The following is a 21,520-nucleotide window of genomic DNA, read 5'->3' on the forward strand; positions in this document are numbered from 1 at the left end:
TCCCCACAGATGTGTACAGCCCTTGGCCTGTGACTGATCCTGTTACTCTTCCTGTGTGAGGCAGTTACACAATTCAGTATCCTCATGGAAAGGAAGTTAAATTCACCCAATTAAAACAGGAGGTGAATCAATGATAACATTATCACAAGTGAAACAAGGCCAGGATACCAAAATGAGCATCCTTACTGTCATGCTGAAGGAATGCCCACGCCATTTCTTATGTTCAGGACATAAAGGGATACATTTTCACTAACTTTAGCTAATTTGCCAGCTTCTTCTTTTGCCACTGGAGAGACAGGCTGCTCCAAGGAGAAAATTCAGGACCATAGAAGTTAATCTCTTTCTCTGAATTGGCTTTTCTAGGAATCTCATGTATTGTGGCTGACAGGCAGTCATATCCATCATCCAGGTCTTAAGCCATCCCTTGCAAATATTCCTTTGAGAAAGACAGTAGCATTTGTGATTTTCTATGTAAAACCCAGGGGGAGCATGTTTTCCCATGTTTCAGGCCTCTCAAAATACCAAACCCTTATTTTAACCTTGCATGCTTTGAAAATTGCTCATGCTGAAATTTCCCAAGTAGCTTCCAGACTCACTGGACACTTTTTGGCCTAAAAACAAAAAACAAAAAAAAAAAAACAAAAAAAAAAACAAACAAAAAAAAAAAAAAAAACAAAAAAAAACCAAAAACATTTAAAACCACCACTCTAGCAAAAAATCTGAGGGTTATAAATAATCGTGGCTTGAAAAACAGGTTGCACAAGACAGAGTAAGAAGCTCACAGTCAAACACCCATGGCAAAAGTGCACATAATCTTGTAGCTACTATAGGTTAAACAAACATTCTCTGACTCCCAAAGCTTTTTGCTATCAAAATACAACTGGTAATTCCATTATCACCAGAGCTACACAATGTGGTGCACCACATCCAGCATAGGGCGCCTTATATGCTTTGTAATAGCTCAGAACAGTACTTGTAGATGTTCTGATATCTCCAGAAACAGCTGCCCCAATACAAAAAGTATCCCATTTTAGTGCACTAAACATGCACCACTGGTGTACAGAACCTTAAACCAAGATTATCCTGATACATTTAAAACATGCCCATATATGGATATGTCATCAAACCCAGGCTCCTTAGCCTCCTCATTTTCAGCACCATGTCAATTTTAAATGATTCTGGCTGAGAGAGATGGCAGGATGCTGAAAACCCTGTCAGCAACTGGCAGGCAGACTCCATTAAAGTACTCAATATTGCTAACATTGGTTCAACAGGACTTAAAAATCACTCCCCTGTGAAATCAAATTCATCAGGTTCTCTCTCACACTGCCCACAACACAGATTTCAATCCACAAAAGCACAGGGTCCAAACAGTCCCCGATCATGGGTCATTTTGCATTCTGGGTTCAAACAAAAATAAAATTTCAAGTGGAAAAACTACTTTTTCCACTTGAGGAATCACAGAGGATAGAATTTTAACTGTTAGTAAAAATCTGTGCAAGTCCATACAGAGCACAAGCTGATTCAGATGCCAGCTTTGCAATGATATCCACAGTGAAGCTAAGGGTGGGGAGTGTGGAAAAGAGGTACCAGCTTTTAATGAAAAGTCTTTTTTGAGCTCTAGCAATGTCAACCTTCCTTAAATAAGAAGCAGTTTTAAGGCTCAGAATTACACTCTCAACTCCACAGAGGGTTGCAGGAGATTAGGCCACCTGGAGACTTGGGTCTATGTTTAAATGTATTTAACCACTGAATGGCATATGGCTCCAAAGTACAAAAATGTCCTTCGGATTCTGGTAAAAACCCATTAAAAACCCCATGCATTGTCTAAAAATAGCAATTTTGAAATTACCAATTCTGAGTAAGAACATCTTATCCTATCTCTAACATTGGAAAGGCTCCACCATGTGAGGCCTTGAAGGAGCGCACAAATGTGCAGAGGTGTAGTGCAGAATCAATCTGACCACGGCCTCAATCTGCAATTCTTAATAATCTATGAACTCAAATGAAAGCACCAACTCTCCGCTTGGTTCCTCAATGAAGCTTTATGGCCTGTGACATGTACAAGCTGGAACTGACAGTGTTAATGGCCCAGCTTTTAAACCTACTTATTTGAGCTTGAAAACTGTACAAGGCAAACATTTTCTTTTACATCGTCTCGCTGAGTATGTAGCTCTGGAAGCCCTAAACCCCTTGGCGGTTCTGTCCTTACTGCTCATGTCAGCTGCAGGAACATGATGCCTAATTTATCTCTGCATTGTTAGATCAATAACTTCAGCACTCCACCTCAAGCAAGCCTGTCTGTAGCTTTGTAAGAGTTCAAGCTTACACAATCTCTCTTCATCTGAAACATTTTGCATTCTGCTGGTGTTTAGGCTAGACTCAAATATTCAGTTCTTCAGTGGGACTGCTTTATTTCTGTATGATAAAAGCTCCTTGAAGAAGAAAAACAACCTCTGTGAAATCTTGGGAACATATAAATCCAAGCCTTCTTTTTTACTTTATATACAAGTTGTAAAGGCAAAATGACAATGAGAACCTTACGAGAAAAAAAACAATCTGAGCTTCTCAACTCAGTGCCCCTGATGATCAAAGCCCTTTAGTTCCCAAAATACTTCCTAACCCAGACATCAGAGCTCTTGTCCCAGACACCCTCATGCCTCCAGCAGTCTCTAAAGTCTCTCCATCCCTGGCCTCCTCCAGCTGGTCAATGTGGCCAGACAAGCTCACCTTGATCTTCTCTGGAGTTCTTTTAGGGGTAGTCCAAATATTCAGAGCCAGTCTGTTGCTATGAAGAATGTGCCAAGGCATAACTTAAAGAGCAGAAAAACAGAAGAGACAGCCCCACCTGAGAAGAACTCTCCATTGACCAATGCCATTGCAGCCTGGACAGCCAGGCCAAGAAGAAAAAAGATGGGGCACAGCTGCAGATATAATTGGAGGCGTTACACTTGCAAGACCAGAAGCTGGAATGTGAGCAATGCATCTAAGAAAGTTGATGGGTGTCCTGGAGGAGCTTATATTTTATTCTATCCCTAAGCAAAAAGTAGTCAGCAGAGGGAAGGAATGATCACAGCCACCTGTTCTCCTTTATGATGGCAGCCCCTTTTATTTCCTGGGAGTACCTTTTGCCAGCATGAGTCCCCCCCTATTCTATAGCCTGCGGATTAGTGAGCAGCCAAGCAACTTATACAAATGCCTTATTTTGACAGCAAGTCTCCATAGCTTCAGCATCTTGTATTATTTTCATCTTTTTTCCTCTTTCTCTTCAGTTCTAATTATTTTTTTAATGGCAGTCAGCAAAGATTTAAAAGTCATTATTAGAGGACAGAGATAATATCTAGAAAATTGTACTAAACAAGCTTTGCAACAGATTCCTGCACTACTCATCTTGATTTATTTGTTTATATTTGATCAGACAAGTGTATTTTCTTCTGTATTCAGGCCAAAGTTTTAACATGATGTAGAATGATAGGTAGCTAGCTGGGTACTCATCAATCCTCAAAAATAAAATTGGTGAAACCGTGCTGAATGAAATTGAGTCAGAGAAAGCTGGAACCAAAAACTGCACAGTGGCAGAGCAGTGTTCATGATCCTCTGAGTCACACAACAAAGAAGGCATTTAAAATATAATATGAGTTCATAATTTTCAAGATGTAAGGCAGTCTAGCTTTTTTGAATTGTGCAAGCTTTGTAATACATAGGCAAGGAAAATTGTCCGTTTCCTGACCAGTGAAGTTTCTGTCTGAGTAAGTAAAATCTCTTTTATTTCTCTAAAATAAGTGTGGTCTAGTTTCAAGATTGCTAAAACGCAGTTGGTTGTGTTTTCAGGACAAAGCATAGAAATCCCCATCCATGAGCAATATGCCCAGAAACCTGGAGCCTCTATGGGTATGTGCACATGGAGGCTTCAGTGGCAATAGTATCTAAAGATAGATGGCTACATCTACAGAGAGCAGGGCAATAAACGCAAACATACTTCTTTTTCTCTCTGAGAGTGAAGGAAGATTCAGCATTTCACAGAGGCAGTTCCCTCCTTTCTGTTGCTGAAGCCCTGTCAGTGGACACTTTGAAAGATATGTGCCAAATGGAGAAGCCCAAGTGCACTGCGCTTCCCAAGCTCGCTGTCTCCTGCAGTTCCTGCAACCCTGTGGCTGCCTCTTCTCCAAAAGACTCCCTCAAGCACTTCCACTCAACCACACCAATGTCCTTATCACCTTTATACCCACAGCCACTCTGCACAAACAAACCAATACCCCAGGACACTCATCTGGAGGCAGTGTCAGAAATAGAAACACATTTTTAACTAGAATCATAGGTCTATCCAGCCTCCAGATCTGCAAGAGAAACAATCTGATACAACACATTGCAACAAAGGTAGGAAAACAGTAGAGTTATCGCTTCAACAGCTGAAAACTTTGAGGAAAGAAGCACTACTGTGCCCACCCAGTCTGTATATTCGTTTGCACTAAAATGTCAACAAGTTTCCTTCTCCAGGAGAAATTGGAAAATTGATTTTATCCTAAAACAAATACCCCTGGTACCTGACAGGCACTGTTAAGAAGCCACGCCAGCAGAGAATTTAAAAAACAGCAATGTTAAATATTTCTCATCCACCATTCTCTGAAAAAATTGCCACAATCAGAACAGCTTGAAATAAAGCTCGTGAAGGAGTTGCACCATTTTAACCATCCTAATTGTCTACTGCCCTACACTTCTCCATGTTTTGAGATGTGACTTGATACCTCTGCATTTGGACAGTGAAATGTTACTTAGTTTCCCATATACGCATAATTTTTCTTGGGTAAAACAGCAGTAGAGGTTTGGATTAATGATGTTCATGAAATAAGGAAATTTATTTCTATCAAACCCCTTCCACTACTGTTGGCAGTACTCCTTATTAGCTGTAACCAGGTCTGGTAGCTGTAGGGAAAACACTTCTGACTGAGACTTGAGTGCAAAAGAAAGTTTCAGATAAACTTCCTTTTTGCTGTTGATCATGATTATCTTCCCAGAATAACCCAGCACTTGCTGCCTAGCAGTGTTCTCATCTGAAGTGGGCCTGACCCTTGAGGTCTCAGGGAAAAGAAATCTTGCTGACAGTGAATCAGTCTCTTCCTTTTTCAAGAGACCTGTGTGAATTCTGAAGAACAGTACAAAAATCCCCAACAAACAAGCACTATTTACTAACAGCAACTTCTTTTGGTGTAATTCCATCCCTGGTAAGCCTGCATAGCACAGATGCAGCCTCAGGACCAAATCTGCAGAAGCACACTTGCAAGTGCAGGTAAATCAGAGAGGTAAGGAAGGGTCCAACCACACAGCATAACCAGATCTCCACAGCCTTCTTTTGCATCAGTGACAATGCTACAGACAGCAGTGTCCATTGCACAGCAGCAACCGTGCCCATCTCACACAGCAGAGAACTTCTTGTCTCATCTGGGTGAGAACATAAAGGAACAGCCATGCAATTCCCTTTGCTTTCACCAGAGCCACCACAGTGGGTCTGCTCCACAAGCCAGCCACAGGCAAGTCACACCGTGTGTTCCATATTCACTTGAATTTCTACATGAATAAACAGACACTACACAACAAGTGGCACATTTTCAGCTAGAATGTTCTTATTTTCTAATAAGATTTTAAGACACAGATACATGTTCATTTTTAAGACAGATTTTTCACCTATGGGTCTGGTCAAGTCAGTAGATAGGCCCTAATTTTAAAATATGCCCAGGCTTTTCTCTTCTACAGAAACTTCACAAAGTTTTCCTGCAAGCACATCAATACTTTGTACTTTATTTGACCCAACAGCTTTTACTCACCCAAACAATTACCGAGAATCAGTGAATTTTCCTGTTTCAGATTTCAATGCAACTTTACCAAAAAGTAACCTGTAACTTTTACAGCAATTAATTCAGTCATTTATTGGGTTTTGTACTCCACTTTGTATCTTACCTCACTCGTGCTCTGCCTGATGAATGCGTGCAAGAACAGAGGCTAGTGACAAGAGGCATAGAGAACATCTTTCTTGTGAAGGAAAAGAAAAGCCAGAAACTGAAATAGTTCAAGGCTCTGCATGCACAGTTAATGAAGCAATTAGATACATTTTCTGTTCAGAAATTCCTACCTTGTATCAGTCCTCAGGTCCCAAGGAGGGACTTTACCTTAAGGGCTGAGTCTGATTGGAGACTACGGCTGGCCCCAAGACTTCCTCCAAACTGTTCCCTCCCAGCCAGCATGCTGTAACTAGCTACACACTAAAAATGCTTTTCCAAGACTGGACTTTCCTCCAAGAGAAGGGAAGGGACTTGGCACACCACATCAGCACAAGCTGATTCTTGGCACACCACGCTGGCTGGGCCATACAGGTGAACACCTGTCCTGAACGAGTTCCCACAAATGGTGCCAGAGTCCAGAGAACAGAAGAAAATGGATTAAGCGACATTTAGGTCTAAGCTCCTTAACAACCTAAATGCCCTTGGGGAAAAAAAAAAAAAAAGAAAAAAAAAAGAAAAAAAAAAAGAAAAGGAAAGGAAAAAAAAGGTAAATAAGGAAGAAAGAAAATCAAGACTCTGGGTGGTGCCTGGTTAATGTTACACTCTCTTTTGACCGGCTCCTATTTTTGAAGTTTCTTTTAGGGCTGTAGTTTTTTCTTTATGTTGCCAGTCTAATGCATTCAAGAAACTAAAACTGATTAACAATATGAATTGCTCTCCATCACCATCTTTTATGTGAACAAAACCTTTTAAAATCAGGATGAGCCAAGTAATATAGCTCCAAATTTATAAGTGGGAAACAGAAGCAGAGCAGTGATTTACTCAGAGGAGTCAAGGCAGGAAGACAGGCTTGAACTGTGTGGGACTGTCTCGATCCCTAAGCAGAAGATAATTAAGCAGAATGTGAAACAAAGGTTGCTCCTCTCTTTCTAGACAACAAACTTCTGAGGACATTCCAAGCACAAACTAAAATTTGCCCCCTCTTCAGAGTACTTTAAAAAATTTATAGAGACAGACAGTGAAATGGATCTGTGAAAGAAGCTAGCTTGCTTGCTAACTGTTCTAAAATGAAAAAAGGAGCGTGTCTCCTGTTATAGCAAGCCCAATATTTTAGAAACCTCCAAGTGTTTGACAGAGCATCCAGACAAGCATTGTTGGCAGGGGAAGCATAAACAAACGCTGCTTGTAAATCACATTCAGCAAAATTACATGTTTTTTTCTAGAATGTGGAATTTGATTCCCTGTAGCCTTGTATCTTCTGCAGTCATTTACATCAGCATGAAGTAATATACTGATGGCCTGTAGAACCACCTCTGCATTTTACCCACATGACACAGACATCTGCTGTCAAAGTCTCAAAGAAGTAACAGTATACTCAATCTGCTGGACAACACACAAGCACAGAAATACAAAAAACAAACAAAAAAAAACCCAAAAACCAACAACAAAAAACCCTCAAGTACTGACATTGAAAAACTGCCTATATATTAAAAAGAAAGTTAAAATGGGAAGAAGACACAGAAGACAGAGTAAATCTTTACTGTTTTATGAAGTTCACAAATCACATCTTACACATGGAACAACTTAAAAGAATGTTACATTATAAGACTGCAAGTTTCAAACTTGCAACTTAAATCCTGCATTTGGAGGCTTTAAATAGATGCCTGAATTATAGTTGCTTCAGCAGCCTAAATCCAGCTCTCAAGCATATTTTGGAATACAAACTTTAAAAGCTCATTAAGTTTTTTCCACAGATGCCTTTCCTCAATCAGTGCATAGAAGTTATAGCTTCTATCGTTTCTAGACAACTACTGAGCGTGACTGCTTTCTCATCATACTTCTACATTTACACACAGGTCTTGCATACCATGCACTATTCACATTCTGCTCAGAAGCCTGAAGAATTAATTTCCTGCTGACTGTGTCTGTGTTATGATCATAACTGAGCCCAACTGCTTCAAAAATATTAGGGGGTTTTTTGCACTGTATCATCCATATTTTATAGATTTGTAACTGATTTACAGAGAGACCAAGGTAAAAACTATATCCACTGACTTTCAGGAACCCCAGTGAGAAGCATAGGACACAAACCCTCTGGTGTAGGTTTGACTTAACCTGTGGCTGTGGTGCTCAACCCTTCTGGAAACCAGGAACCAAATCTCATTCAGCAAAAGAGGTTCTTATCTTACAAGTGAGAAAGTCCGGTTTAAGGCACCTTAGGAAAATGATGTAACAGGCAGAAATGTGATGCAGCTCTCCAGGGCAGCAACAGCTCTCAGCTGCCTTGAACTGTACCATTGCTTCCTGCAGTCTCTTGCTTGAGTTGTCACACATTTCTCAGCCTCTCTTCTGTACTATAAACAAGACCCAAATATTGTGGAAAATTGAGAGTGCAATCATCGAGTTTGAAAGACTACCGCAATTTAGAAACAACAGTAAGAAACACAGAGTCATGGAGATAACTGTTCTTCTAGCATTTTACAGTTTTTTGAGCACCAGCCTTTACAGCCTTAATAATATTCTTTTAACTACCTAGTTACCTGCATAGCAATCCAGGAAGTTCTGTGGGTTTTTTAATTGAGAAATATCTTTTAAAGCCCAAAGATTCAGTCATGAGGTATAAAATCAATACCCAAATCTGCTTTAAATCTTGTGATATTTGCAATTGAGTTAGACAACCTTTTCCTAGACACTGCAGGGAAACCTAGTGAGCTTAGGAATAAATCAGGCTTCATCTCAGTGTTGTTTTAGACTCAGTGAGGGACTCAGTGTTGAAGCCCACAGTGGCAGAAGGGACACCAATGATCAGTTTTGTGAAATGTTAGTTATTTAAATTAAATTAATTTAAAGTATGGACTTCCATCTAGCTGACAGAAAGACCAAGACCTCAGCTGAAAGTCATATTCTTGCTCCAAAGCACAGGACTGCTAGTTCTTAAAATGAAACTTCATGAAAATATTTACTTGGCAGAGAGAAAATATTCTTTATTTGTGTAAATTTTGATTAAAATTTTAAACAACTGAAAACAGGGTCTAAATAGTTAGGAAACACAGGTAGTATATCAATGTTTTCCAGTTCTTAACATGTTCATACACTAATGTTTCTTTAGTCTCTTCTGATAAATTTGATCTAACTCAGACATCAGTTCTGCTCTGAACAGGGAGCTGCACTGGATAACTGCTGGAGGTCCTTTCCAACTTTACAATGGGAGTTTTTGATACACAGCTCTTTTCAGAGACAAATCCAGCATTTCTTATAGGACCAACTGACATCAACATCAAGTCAAGTATTACAAGTAATGACTCCAAAATCTAAGCATGGGTTTTCACCAAATGAAACACTGACATGCTTGACCTCACTGATGGCATTAATTTTCCAAAATAAGGCTTTTTACTATAGGCAGTTCTGGACAGGAATTAATCCAATTAATTAATTTCCTAAGTACCATCTTGCGAACTACTGTCTGAGAAAAACAGATCTGTCTAGTATCTCAATTTATTCCAAGGACAAAACAATCCAGGAGGCACCAGAATACTATTTTAGTGCTGATTCTCTAAATGCACTGAAGCTGCAGTAATGTTTGCCAATTTGTTATTTGGTGCTCTGTGTGCCCTTAGAGGCAAAGTGCACTTATTCTGTATGTAACTGCATCCTTAAGCTTGACTGAAATGTGCTTATCATCAGACATGCTGAAAAGAATTTCAGCTTAGCTGCTTTCATTAACAGAAGCACCTATGCAGCTAGAATTTTAGATCAAGCCCCTGTAACATTGGAAATCACCATTCTCTCCTTGAGTTTGCTACAAAAAAGCACACCATAATGAAATGGGTAGAAAGCAGAGGGATGAAAAAGAAATGGAGGATTAGTTAATAATATACCTTCCTGACACAAAAAGGCCTTTCTGTGCTCCCAAGTGTGTTGCCAGATCTAGAGTTTATCTGCAGTATAAGCTAGACTCCTAAAGTTATTTTCAGAATATTAAAAATTTCTAATTTTTAGTTTTAAGGATAAAGTACATTTTCCGTAAATCAGCAAAATAACAGAACAATGGAAGCAATGCTTTTCCAACAAACAGTAATACTCATCAGTTATGAGAAATGTATTTCATGATATTATATATATTGATGAGGGGAACTTACATACAGAGGTAGAACAGTGAAGGTGTACCCTGAATTTTGAATCTGGACTGTTTACCTCACTCACTTTATAATCAGAATCTTAAAACTATGCCTCCTTCTGGCAGTTCTCTTCTCCTAATGTTTCCATACACTGGCAAGAGCAAAATGGACTAAACTCCAATCTTGGAATACCATGGACTGTATTCTTCCCCAGTGCTATTAACTCTTTCCAGACAGAAGAATATTTAGTTACAGCACTTGAAGGGAGAGAGTGGGAGAGAGAACAGAATACTCCTTCAGGAAAAAATCTGAGATAATGAATGAGAAGAGAAATGTCACAGTGAGGAAGTCATCTCAAAAAAATGGCTGCACAATGCCAAAGACAGGATCCTCCTAGGAGGAAAAGTTCAAATGAAGAAAGTAGATCTGAAATGAGTGACTGACAAGCATGATGGGATATGCAAGTATCAAGATTTGGCACTATTAATGCAAAAATGCAGAGCTCTGACTGCTATTATGCATTACATATAACTCCCAAAGAAGGAAAGGACAAACTCTGATAGTTAAAGGAGAATATGCAAGGAAAGGGTGAAGGATGCTTTGAAAAAAGGGGGGAGAGACATACAGTAAGAACAATATAGGATGATGACATGCTAAGCAGGTCTCAATCTACCAAGATTTTTGAGGGTAGGAGACGAAAAAATGAATATCTTAAAATCACCTGTATTTAGAAACAAAACAGCACAGAAGGCATGCATGAATAAGATAAGGAAAAATCCATCTCTAATCTCTCCACTGGCAACCAGAAATATTCTGGCCTGAGGAGCAATGATCTGAGCTTCATCATGATGAATTTCTGTCTAGAATGAGAAGGAAAATTCTTTACCACTGTTAAATGATGAATATATTCAAGTACTGCTAAATCAAGCTACAGGACAGGCATCCTTTCTGCTGCTTCTCCATATTAATCATGTAATATGTACTCTTCCCACTGTGAGTTGGGCTTCAGAAGGTGTTTGACTTCACCATAAGCATCCAGAGCGCAATATGTGCGGCACACAGAAAATGCTTTACACAAAGCATTTTCTCTCTAATGTTTCTTTATTTATGCAACTGAAATGCAAACTACTGCACTCCATCATTCCTCTTACTTAAAACTCCACATCTCTGAGCCTCATCCCAGTGACACTGAAAGCATTACAGAGATAATAATCCCCAACAAGAAGTGATCCCTTTCTGCATTACCCCATTACCGCTACCTGAAAACTTCAAGAGTATCCAAAGTATTTGTAAGGCAGCAAATGGCAAGTCTCTGATGTGTTTAAGGAGGGGTATTGGGCAAATACAATACAAAGAGTTGTGTAATTTGCACCACAGACCCACTGCTAGGAAAAGTAACCCACCACACATAGCTTCCCCCTTCAGGCACTCCAAGCAAAATGCATTTCGGCTATCACTTGCTATTGACAAGAATGCACAAGACTTCTGGCTCTCTTCTTTACCCTTCTCTCCCCATGCCCCTAGATATTGCTTCTTAGTAGAAGTTTTGCTTCCTGAATTTTGTAGACTTACTTCTCTGCAAGCAACAGGCACCAAGTGCAGTGCCTCTGGTGATTGCAGTCAGCCACTGGCTACTCAGTGACAGATGAGAGTAGAAGGCTGTGGCCTGCAGGTCCAATTGCACTGTCTTTGCTGTCAGCAGAGAGCTTGTTTAGGAAGATTGATCAAAGGGGGAATTCAGCCAAATGCCCCTTGCTCTGGAGTAACTGCAATTAATCACAGATCAGCAGCACAGTAAAATGTAAATCATCAAGAATTAAACAGTGTCAGGTAGCAAACTCTAGAAATGCAGCTATGAGAGAGAAAATAAGATAGGTTAGGGCCTTCCTATAGAGCTACTTGGAGCTACTGGGAGGCTCCTACTCTGCTTTCCAGCTAACAAAAGGTGACTGGGGGAGGGAGGATAGGTGGGAGGCATGCAGCTTCTGGGCAATGGGTGCAGTCAGACAATGCCATGCAGAAAGCAGAGCTGCATGCCAGCACACTGCAGCAGTAGAAAGGCACTCTTGCTGCCTCATGTCTCACCCCAGTGATCTGGGTTCTCTGAGTTTGCTGCTGTATCTTAATGAGAAATGAAGAAGCAGAGGTGGGGAAGAAAGAGATGCAGAAGGCATTGGAGAAAACTCATGTTTTTCCCCTCTACAGGCAGCTGTCTTCCAATTTGGAAAGCTGAAAGGTTATGCAAGAAACCAATGTCAAAGGAGACCACAGTTCCCAATTTCTTTGGGAAGTCTGGGAAATGTTTATGGGTCTCACTTTAACATGTGAGTGTCACTCTGAGGTAAGTGACAACTGTACTTCAGCTATCTTCAAGAAACAGACTGAATAAATAAAACTGAGAATCTGTAAACTATCACATGTTTCAATTCTCAGCTTTTTCACATGCTAAGGAAAAAGAATCAAACATTTAAAGTCGCCATGGGCTAGCTGTGCCATAACATGGTGGGGTTTGTACCCACAAGAACCCATATGAAAAGTGAATGACACCACAACATTTTAAATGAACCAATATTATAACCCTAGAAGGAAAGAAAAACCATGGTTCTCAAGAGCTGGTGCTGCCACACAGTCATAGCATATGCCACGTAAACCACACAGCCTTACTGTGTTTTAAGAACTGTTTTAATTACTACCTCTGTATTAACAGAGACACGAAAACCACTGCCTACTGTGTCCCAGTGTCTGTGAAACTCTCTGTTCCACAGCAAGGTCTTAAAGCAAATATCTCTGTCTGGTACGTGCTGATCTGTCAAATCCCATACATCTGGTACAAGACATCAGCGCCCCTGACATCTGTCTGCAGCACAGCCTGAGCCTCACGCAATTAAAACCTGGCTCCTGCTCCAAGGCCCCGTGGCACAGCCAATCACACAACCAGGCCAGGAGGCCAAGCACTACCACAGAAGAAAGACATCAGGTCTGCATTTGCACAGCACCTTATTCAGGGGTTAGCACCTGGGAAGGCTCCTATGGATAAAGAAACAAGCAGGGGATGCAAGACTGTAAAAGGGGTGTTGCTGCTGCTCACCAGAATCCTCTCTGCCTCTTCTTCCAGCAAATGCCTACCTGAAACAGCAGTGATGGTGAACTCCTCAGAAAAGCCTTACTTTAGAAGTGCTCCTCAAGTGTTTGTAACATTAACTTAGCAGGTTGCCAACTTTTATTGTTTCTTCCATCTTAGCAGGATTCACACAGCTGATCTCTTGAAAGCAATTAATCAGTGTCCTAAATTCCACCCACCAATGAGCCCCTGCACACAGGTTTCTTAAGAGGAAAAAAATGAAACTTTTTAATTAAGTTTTTCCATCAAAAATCCAGTCCTGCTGATAATGGTCAGGAAGGTATGCAAAAGTAATTAATCACACAATCTGTTTGTCACACTCTTGCCACTCTCTTCTGGGGCATCTAGCATTCTTCTTCCAATTCATTAGCACCCCTGCCCTGCCCATAGTGCCTCAGGAACAGCATGCCCCTGTTTTCCTTCTCTGGATTAAACACTCCTGCACATTCACAGGTCAAGAATTGGGATGCCTTTTCCCTTGCCACAATTGAATAAGCACATCTACATGTGCCTGTTTGCAGGAGCCTGAGAGTAAAGGAGGAATCCAAGCCACTCACTTCCCTGGTGTGCTTAATTAGCATGTCAGACAAAAACCAGGGGAAGAAATTTTATTAAGAAGCTATTTTAAAAATTGCAGCCACCTGCTAGACAGTGAAGCCCTTTAGCCTTTCCTCAAACAAGGAAGGACTGCTGGGCTCGGAGCAATCTTTGTTTCTCATCTTCCAAAGATACAGCACCAGTCAGTTAGTCCTAACTTAAACTAAGAAATTTTTTTACTTAATAGAAAAAACCCAAAGGCAGGCAACACGATTACCTTCACTACAGTGACTCATCTCCTTGACCCTTCAAGGGAGACAGAAATGATCAATAACAGCTCTCCCACTTTATGATGACCATTTAACTTTCAATATTTGCAGCAGCAGATGATAGGCATCTCAGTTTATTATTTTTGTCAGAAAACCCTGTACTGCATGGTTTACTGTACAACCTGTGCTGTTCACTGCTGTTGAAATGAAAGCAAGTTAAATCATCAAGGCAATCTATTTGCAACTCTGCTGGTTTGACTTCACTGCTTACAATGAAACCACTTTGCCATTAGGGAAATGATAATCAGGGTACTCAGACAACCCCCACTGCTCAGAATTTTGAAAAATTTTACAGTAAGAACTGACACCATTTCAGCCCATTTGTGAAATAAGACCCATGTCTCCTCCTCCCTGGGGAGGAAGGGCTTTCATACAGGAAATCTACAGCCCTTTGGCCATCTCTGACCCCCTTACATGGAAAATATTGTATTACATACCACTATGTTAAGCAGCAACATAGGAGTTCTCACAAATAAATCCAGGGCATACTATCACTCTGGTTATCAACAGCTACACTGAAACAATCCTCCACTAACTGAAAATGGAAGTGCCCACCTGTCAGTCTGAACCTGGTTATCTTTCTTAATCCACAAGCATCCCAAAGGATCAGATTGGTGGCACTGCAGAGTTGCTCAAGCATGCATTCATCATGCAATGTAACTCACAGAACAGCAGCAGATCCTGCTTATGGAAGCATGGCTGGAAGATCTCCAGCAACATTCCAACCCAGCTCCTCAAGCCAAGCAGCCTGAGAGCCAGAAGAATGCTCTCACATAAAGACAAGATTTGAATATTTCAAATGAGAGATTGCAAAGTGCTTTGGAGCTCCTCAAACATGAGAGGAACTGCACAAGTTATAAGAAGGACGGGAGCCTGTGGTCATCTTATTGAAGGGGCTCCATACTGTTGTCTCCTTATCAGAAAGGTTTCATACCTTCTTAATGTTTCTCGTGGACATCTCCTCAGAGCACTGACTCTTTCTTCTTCACAAAGCAGCCAAGTGACTCCAGTTGCCTTCTCAACCAGCCACCCCACTCTTTTATAGCGCTCTTTTTCTCATTGGTTACAGCTGTGGCCTGTTAAAGTCAGGCCTGGTCCTAATCTTTGATACATAGCCCAGCTGCAACTCCTTGGGGATAAGATTACTTTCTACACTATCTTCATTTTCTTATATTCTATCCCCCTACAGGAGCAAATTGCTTTTTCCTCAAAACCTTTCTGCCCGTTTCTGAAGAATCCCTACATTCTGCTTTGCTAGGCCTACACAAAACACCTGGGAGAAGACCAGAAATCCTACTACCATATTTTTAGTTTTGAAGTTGGAAGAAAGCTTCTGGAGAGAAAATACCAAACCCGTCCATTTACCTAGCTGTTGCTTCTCTAAATTGCTCAGTTGTACTGCTCCTGCTGACAAATCCAGGCACTGTCTCCACAAACACATCTTAATACCCAGCAAATTGGCCAAAATCATGACAGCTGATGCAGTGTTACACCTCAGTAGTGTAAAAGGGGGCAACTAGAGGCAACAGAACCTACTACCATCCAAAGAGACACTCCATATGTGTAGAGACTGGAGTTTGCAGCTCCTTGCAATTAAACTTGTTTCTGTACACTATGCAGGTAGTCCAGTTCTAGGCAAAAAAGAAGAGGCACTTCTCTTTCCTCAGTTCAAAGGCAATTCAAGCAGAAAGCCTCCAGCCCTAAGAAACCCAGGCTATTGATTCGATTCCCCAAGTCTATATACTGACACCTGACAGTTTGGTCTTAGCTTTTATGAAATACAGTCTTTTGTGGCCAACATAATAAAAACATTATGGTGTAGCAAGAGTTAAGGTTGTCACCCTGAAGTTGCATCCTATTTATATTTTACATGCTGAAAAAAACCAGATTCTTTTACTCAAATCCAATTTTCAGAATTTCTGTTTAAGGCAGTTGAGAGTACAGTATTCCTTGTTTGTTTTGTCTAAACTTTCAGACTTCTTGGCATCAGATCAGAATCTGCAAATCTGAGGTTCTTAAGGTGGCTATTAATACATTATTAGGGCTGAGTTAATGACTCAGCATTCATCTGCTGTGTACATTTCTCTAAACAAAGACACTGAGATTAAATGCTGCTGGTACAAATACTATTGTTTCCTAGATAAAATACTCTGTAGATTATGGGTCTGTATGCATTGCTAGATCTGAAATTAGATTAATCCCTTTAGGGTAAAAATAAAGGAAGGATGAAAATCTCATCACCTACTTTTTCCTTCTAAACTTGTAAGCGGCATTTTTACAGTACCCTTATCTTCCTCTCCCTAAAATACACAGCAAATATTATAACCTTGAGTGTGTCAGTTGATTTTTAGAAATATAGCTGACTGCATCTTTGACTAGAGTTACTTTCAGGAAAGCCTGGCTCGCTGCTTATTATTTTTACTTTATACATGTTCCTACCCCATAGCACCTTTGTGACTACCCAAAGAAGTTTATTTCACAAACTCATAAATCCATCCATAGACAGACACATCTGGGCTATCTTTTGCTTAGTTTCTGCTGTGGGATTTCTGCCTTTTCTGTCTAATTTAAACTGTTTCCTAAATATTCATGTTTCTCTTTGACATGGCTTTACCTCATTTGCTGTATGCCACATCTTTATACACTGATAAGGTTTTTCACCTTGCCTTTCTTGGATAATTCAGCAGCAGTTATTCAAGATCCTAATAAATTTTTGCAATTCCACTTTAAGCAATTACGGATACCTAAGTGTTCAGCAGTCTCCAAAGCACAATTCTGACACAAGTTGTTGCTATTTAATGAACTGCTGATTAGAAGGTACTCTTTCCTTCTGTCTCTCTAATGGCCTTTACATAAAACTTCCTTTCCAGTAATTCTAAGCTGATGGTCAGGCCCCTTGACACTGTGAGTGTGCATGTCAGCACACATATTCACATGTATTTGTGTGGAGAAAGAGCAAAGATACATATAAACAAAAACTAATGTAAATCAAACACAGGAAATACTTCCATGCAGGTCTCTGACAAGACCAGTGCAAGATGAAACAAGTTGATTGTTTATAGCTCTACACATATCCAAAGAGCAAAGAAAATTGAACAAAAGCACTGACGGACATAGAGCATTTTGGAGCTGCATCATCAGTACATAGTAAAGGAACCTTTATTCTGATCCCCACGACTTAAGCATTCCCCAGTTGTATCCTCCATCTCCAAAACTAAGGGAATAAACACAACAGCACCTCTTGGGAGGGAGGGAGGGAGGGAGGGAGGGAGGGAGGGAGGGAGGGAGGGAGGGAGGACTACCATGAAGCTACCAGTCTATGTCAGGATCATTACTATTGCTCTATTCCTGCCAGGTGACCATTCCTGCAAGCTCACACCTCAGCTGCTCATCTCTGCTCCTCCTGCACAAAGCAAAAGGGGGACAGATGGACAAGTTCTTCAAAGTGGCTCCTTCTTTCCATTCAGTATACAGGAATACAAGACAAACACAATAAAATTATATTAAATAAAAGTGGAAATATTCAAACACCAGTGATGCTGATGTTTAAAGCCAGATGAAACTGAATTACTTTGTGTGTTAGGGTTCCTTCCCCCTAAAAGAGAGCACTTATATGTTCACTGGGGAAATATGACAAGTCTTTTGAAGCCCTCGGACAAGCTGTTGCACCACAGAACAGCTTGTTTAGGGTATGAACTTTTTCTGCCACATGCTCAGTAGTGGGCGTTGCACTAAAGCAAATAGGAGACCATGTGGCATCTCAACTAACACCTGCACAGTTCTGGACAGGCTTCTGGACCATTTCCAGCTGCCTGAATCATTTTAGGACCAGGTCAGATGCATCCATTTGACTTTATTTTATGTATGCGTTAAAAGCCACTGCACTTTCATTCAAGACCTTTGATTTGCCAACCTCAAAAATACTTAATTAGTAACTTCAGTGCCTGAGGTGAACGGGAGTAGGCAATTTAAAGCACTAAGTGTAAATATAGATTTTTATCATTGCTGTTGAGCAGAAAACCAAAATGCTCTTGTTGTCTCCTGATTCAATGTATTTAATTTATTAGAAAGTATTCCACCTCTTGCACAGGGCAGCAGAAGCACAAGTGACAGCCCTGTGCAGCTGTGCAGACTTTATAAACATCCACTGCAAGCACTGCCAAATTCAAGTCTGTTTTCCATAGGCAAAGATATTTCTCATCAAGTGATAAATCAAACACCAGCTCTACAGAGAAACCTGACATGGGGGCACTGAAAGGCAGCAACTTTGGATACAGATAAAACCATAATAGTCATTAGGAGAGCAGAGGGTGAACTAGGGGATTTGCTGCCAGAGGAAACTATTCTGGCAAAAAAAATTAGTGGGACTTAGGTGGTTTGAATATTTACAAGAACACAACTAGTATCTGTATTCCAACTGTAGTGGACCCTATTTTTAAAAAAATCTACTTTTAAATTAATGAAACTTTAAACTGAACCTACAGTGGCTTTAGTGAAAAGCAGAGTATGCAGCCAAATGGGGAAAGGACCCGCTCCCTAAGACATGAGGTGCAGCCTGGTCTCATCACCCTGCATTACTGTGCCCCAGTATCGCAGAGCAGCCAAAGGCATCATCACCAAAAACACACCAACAAACAGTTCAGCCTCTTCTCAGGATTCTGGTCAGCTCTTTGGCTGTCCCACTGCCTAAAACATCTGCTCACATGTGATCCTGTGTGGACAGACAGCACCCCTCTGAACTCTTCACAGTGCTCAGTGCCATGCAACTGCTGAGTTTATTATCCAAGTGAGGGAACTAACACCACATCTACACAACTAAAGTTGCTATTCACATTATGCTGTAGTTTATCAATCTACTCCCAGCAAATCTGACCACAGAAAAGTCTTTTGTACCTAAGTATAGAGGAAGGCTGGGGAGAAAGGTCCTTTCTGGATGGTTCATCTCCCATTTTTATTTGAAGACTTGTCACAGTTTTTTTGAGTATACAGAAAAGGCACAGAACATTGTAACAAGTATGCCTGTGAAGAAAGCTCCTCCTTCATTTGTATTTTCTTTACAATAATAAGAAACCAAAACAAAACACACACACTCTCACCACCTCTAACAACAACAAAAATGAAACATTTACTTGAGTTGTTACCTCTTTTAGCCTCGAATGATGGAGGACCTCACAAAGACAAAGTGGCAGGGCCAGACAGACTGGCAGAGTGAATTGGAAAATTAATTTTGGCACTGCAGCTCCCTACCCGCATGCAGAAGCCCTGCATGTCCAGGAATGCCTTCCAGATCTCAGTTCTCCTTCAGAGTTGCTATTCTTCAATGGCAGTCCTTTCCACTTCCAACACTACTAGGCCAGAAAGAAATCAAAACACACTTCTCCCATTTCTTTATGGAAGCCTGACACAAGCAATAGAAGAAACAAATCTGAATTGAGATACTGATGAAACACTGATGTAAGCAACTTAGAAACAACCTAAGTATTTTTTACTTAATCCTTTAGTGTTTTCCTAGTTAGCTTTAAAAATTAAAGGAAAAAATAGGTTAAATTTAAAAGTTAAAAAGACATTTCATTTTAATTGCTCCTTCCTTTTTTTTTTTTTTTTGCTCCTACTCCCCCTTTCATTTGTACAACAAATCTCAGGAGTTCCTCAGGTACAAAGACTCAAGTCTGATTTTTAATATTTTGAAATTTAGTTATTCATCAAAATCAATGAGATTTGGGTGGTTTTCTTTCTAATAAAAGAAAACCACATGTTTTCTTGCTACTTGATTTGGAATTCCTTCAGTTTTTAAAGACATGAATTGAAAACCAAACAATTGTCAGTTTAACCTGCTAAATGGTTGATTGCAGTTTAGAACAGCTTTACAGTAAGAAAAATTTACAGGGCTCATCAAGAAAGAAACCATACACTGATCTACCTGAAATCTGCTCAGCACAATGACATTTCTGTCATCTGAGAAGTTAAATCACACTCTCCTCCCTTATCCATTTTCCAGTCAGTCATAGCAATTTGTGTAAAATTCAGAAATGTCAAATATAAAGAACTAAAACTAGATCTCAGGCAATCTCTCAGAGATTCAGCATTTTTCCAGAGGGTGAGAGGAAAGGTTGCATCAAAGCACTGAAGCATAGGAGGGATCACCCAAGAAAGCAGAAATCTGTCCAGCCCAATACTGCTACCTCTGACAGCAGACAGGAGCAAACAACTGAGGAAGAGCGAAAAAGTCATAGCATCACAGCATATCATTACACTTTCATTATTAAACTTGCTTTATGTTTAATGAGGGTAGAAATGTAATGTGACTGAAACTCATAGAAAATTTTCCTTTCAGTAGCAGAATAATTTTTTAAAATATTTTTTAAAAGTATTTCCTGTATCATAACAACTAAAAGGAAGAACATTTCACAAACATCTAGCATAAAACCCTCAAATGAGAGAAAGGCACATGTGTTTCCTGGTTTTATGCAGTATCTATATATAGAAGGGAGTGGGAGTATTAAGATATAGTAACACTTAAGAGATACTACATGAAAAAAAATCTTCCTTTCACCCCAAGTAACACAAATGACTCAGTGTCAGTTAAAAATTGTGTCTGAACATTAACTGAGTTTTCACTAACATAATGTTATTATAACATATTACTAGGTGGTAGAAAGAGGAGACGGAATTAAAATCACCAGCTACTTGGATTAAAGAGCCTGGGTCAAGCAATAAAAGCTATACAGCTGATACTGGATTGTTGAAAAGACTCACTAGTTTATACAATGTACAGCATGAAAATCTACTTGGTAAGTATAATTTCTCTACCTTTTCCCTGTCAAAAATAAGCAAGCAGCCGTAAATGCTGATAGGTGTTATGTGAGAGTTTTTCTTTGAAAGCACTACCCTGGGATAAGCTATAAAGCATTCCTGAAACAATATGATCCATACCAAGTACCTCAAAGGGACCATGTTTTAGTTACAGCTAAAAGCTCCATCTACTGTGGGTAAAAACAAAGCATTGCACAGTGTCACATCTTCTGCTGCTGAGGGGGGAATGGGAGGAAAGCACTGTGACAGAGAGAAAAAGAAAGCAAAACAGGGATTGGACTCAATGACCCTAAAGGTCCCTTCCAACCCAAACTATTTGAAGGCCTCATTACACAGCCCTAGAACTGTATCTCTGTAGCAGATTACTGTCATGCTCACCAGCTAGACCGCAGCACACTCTGCTTGGGTAGAAAAGAAGTTCCTTCAATTTCCTAAGAGATTTTCTAAAGCTGGAGGTTAAATGTTTTATTAACACATGCATGAAAATAATACTGCTCATGTTTAATTACTTAAATACTTCCATTTATAATGACACTATTTTTTCACCAAACAGGAGATACAAAAATAGCTACCAAAACACATACTAAGTGCTATTCTTGGCAAAAA

At 40.1% G+C, this 21,520-nt stretch overlaps 1 protein-coding gene and 1 long non-coding RNA gene across 5 annotated transcripts in view; both read right to left on the minus strand.

Annotated features, from left to right (window-relative positions):
* Positions 1-15,088, minus strand: part of LOC132074083 (uncharacterized) — a 40,885-nt gene extending 25,797 nt beyond the window's left edge. The window contains exon 1 of the long non-coding RNA XR_009418579.1: positions 15,036-15,088. This is a non-coding gene — a long non-coding RNA (uncharacterized LOC132074083). The remainder of the gene's footprint in view (positions 1-15,035) is intronic.
* The window catches only part of RGS6 (regulator of G protein signaling 6), a 247,350-nt gene that overhangs the window by 156,175 nt on the left and 69,655 nt on the right, over positions 1-21,520 (minus strand). The window lies entirely within an intron of this gene.

Source organism: Ammospiza nelsoni, chromosome 6 (genome assembly GCF_027579445.1).
Source record: "Ammospiza nelsoni isolate bAmmNel1 chromosome 6, bAmmNel1.pri, whole genome shotgun sequence".
NCBI classification, from domain to species: Eukaryota; Metazoa; Chordata; class Aves; order Passeriformes; family Passerellidae; genus Ammospiza; species Ammospiza nelsoni.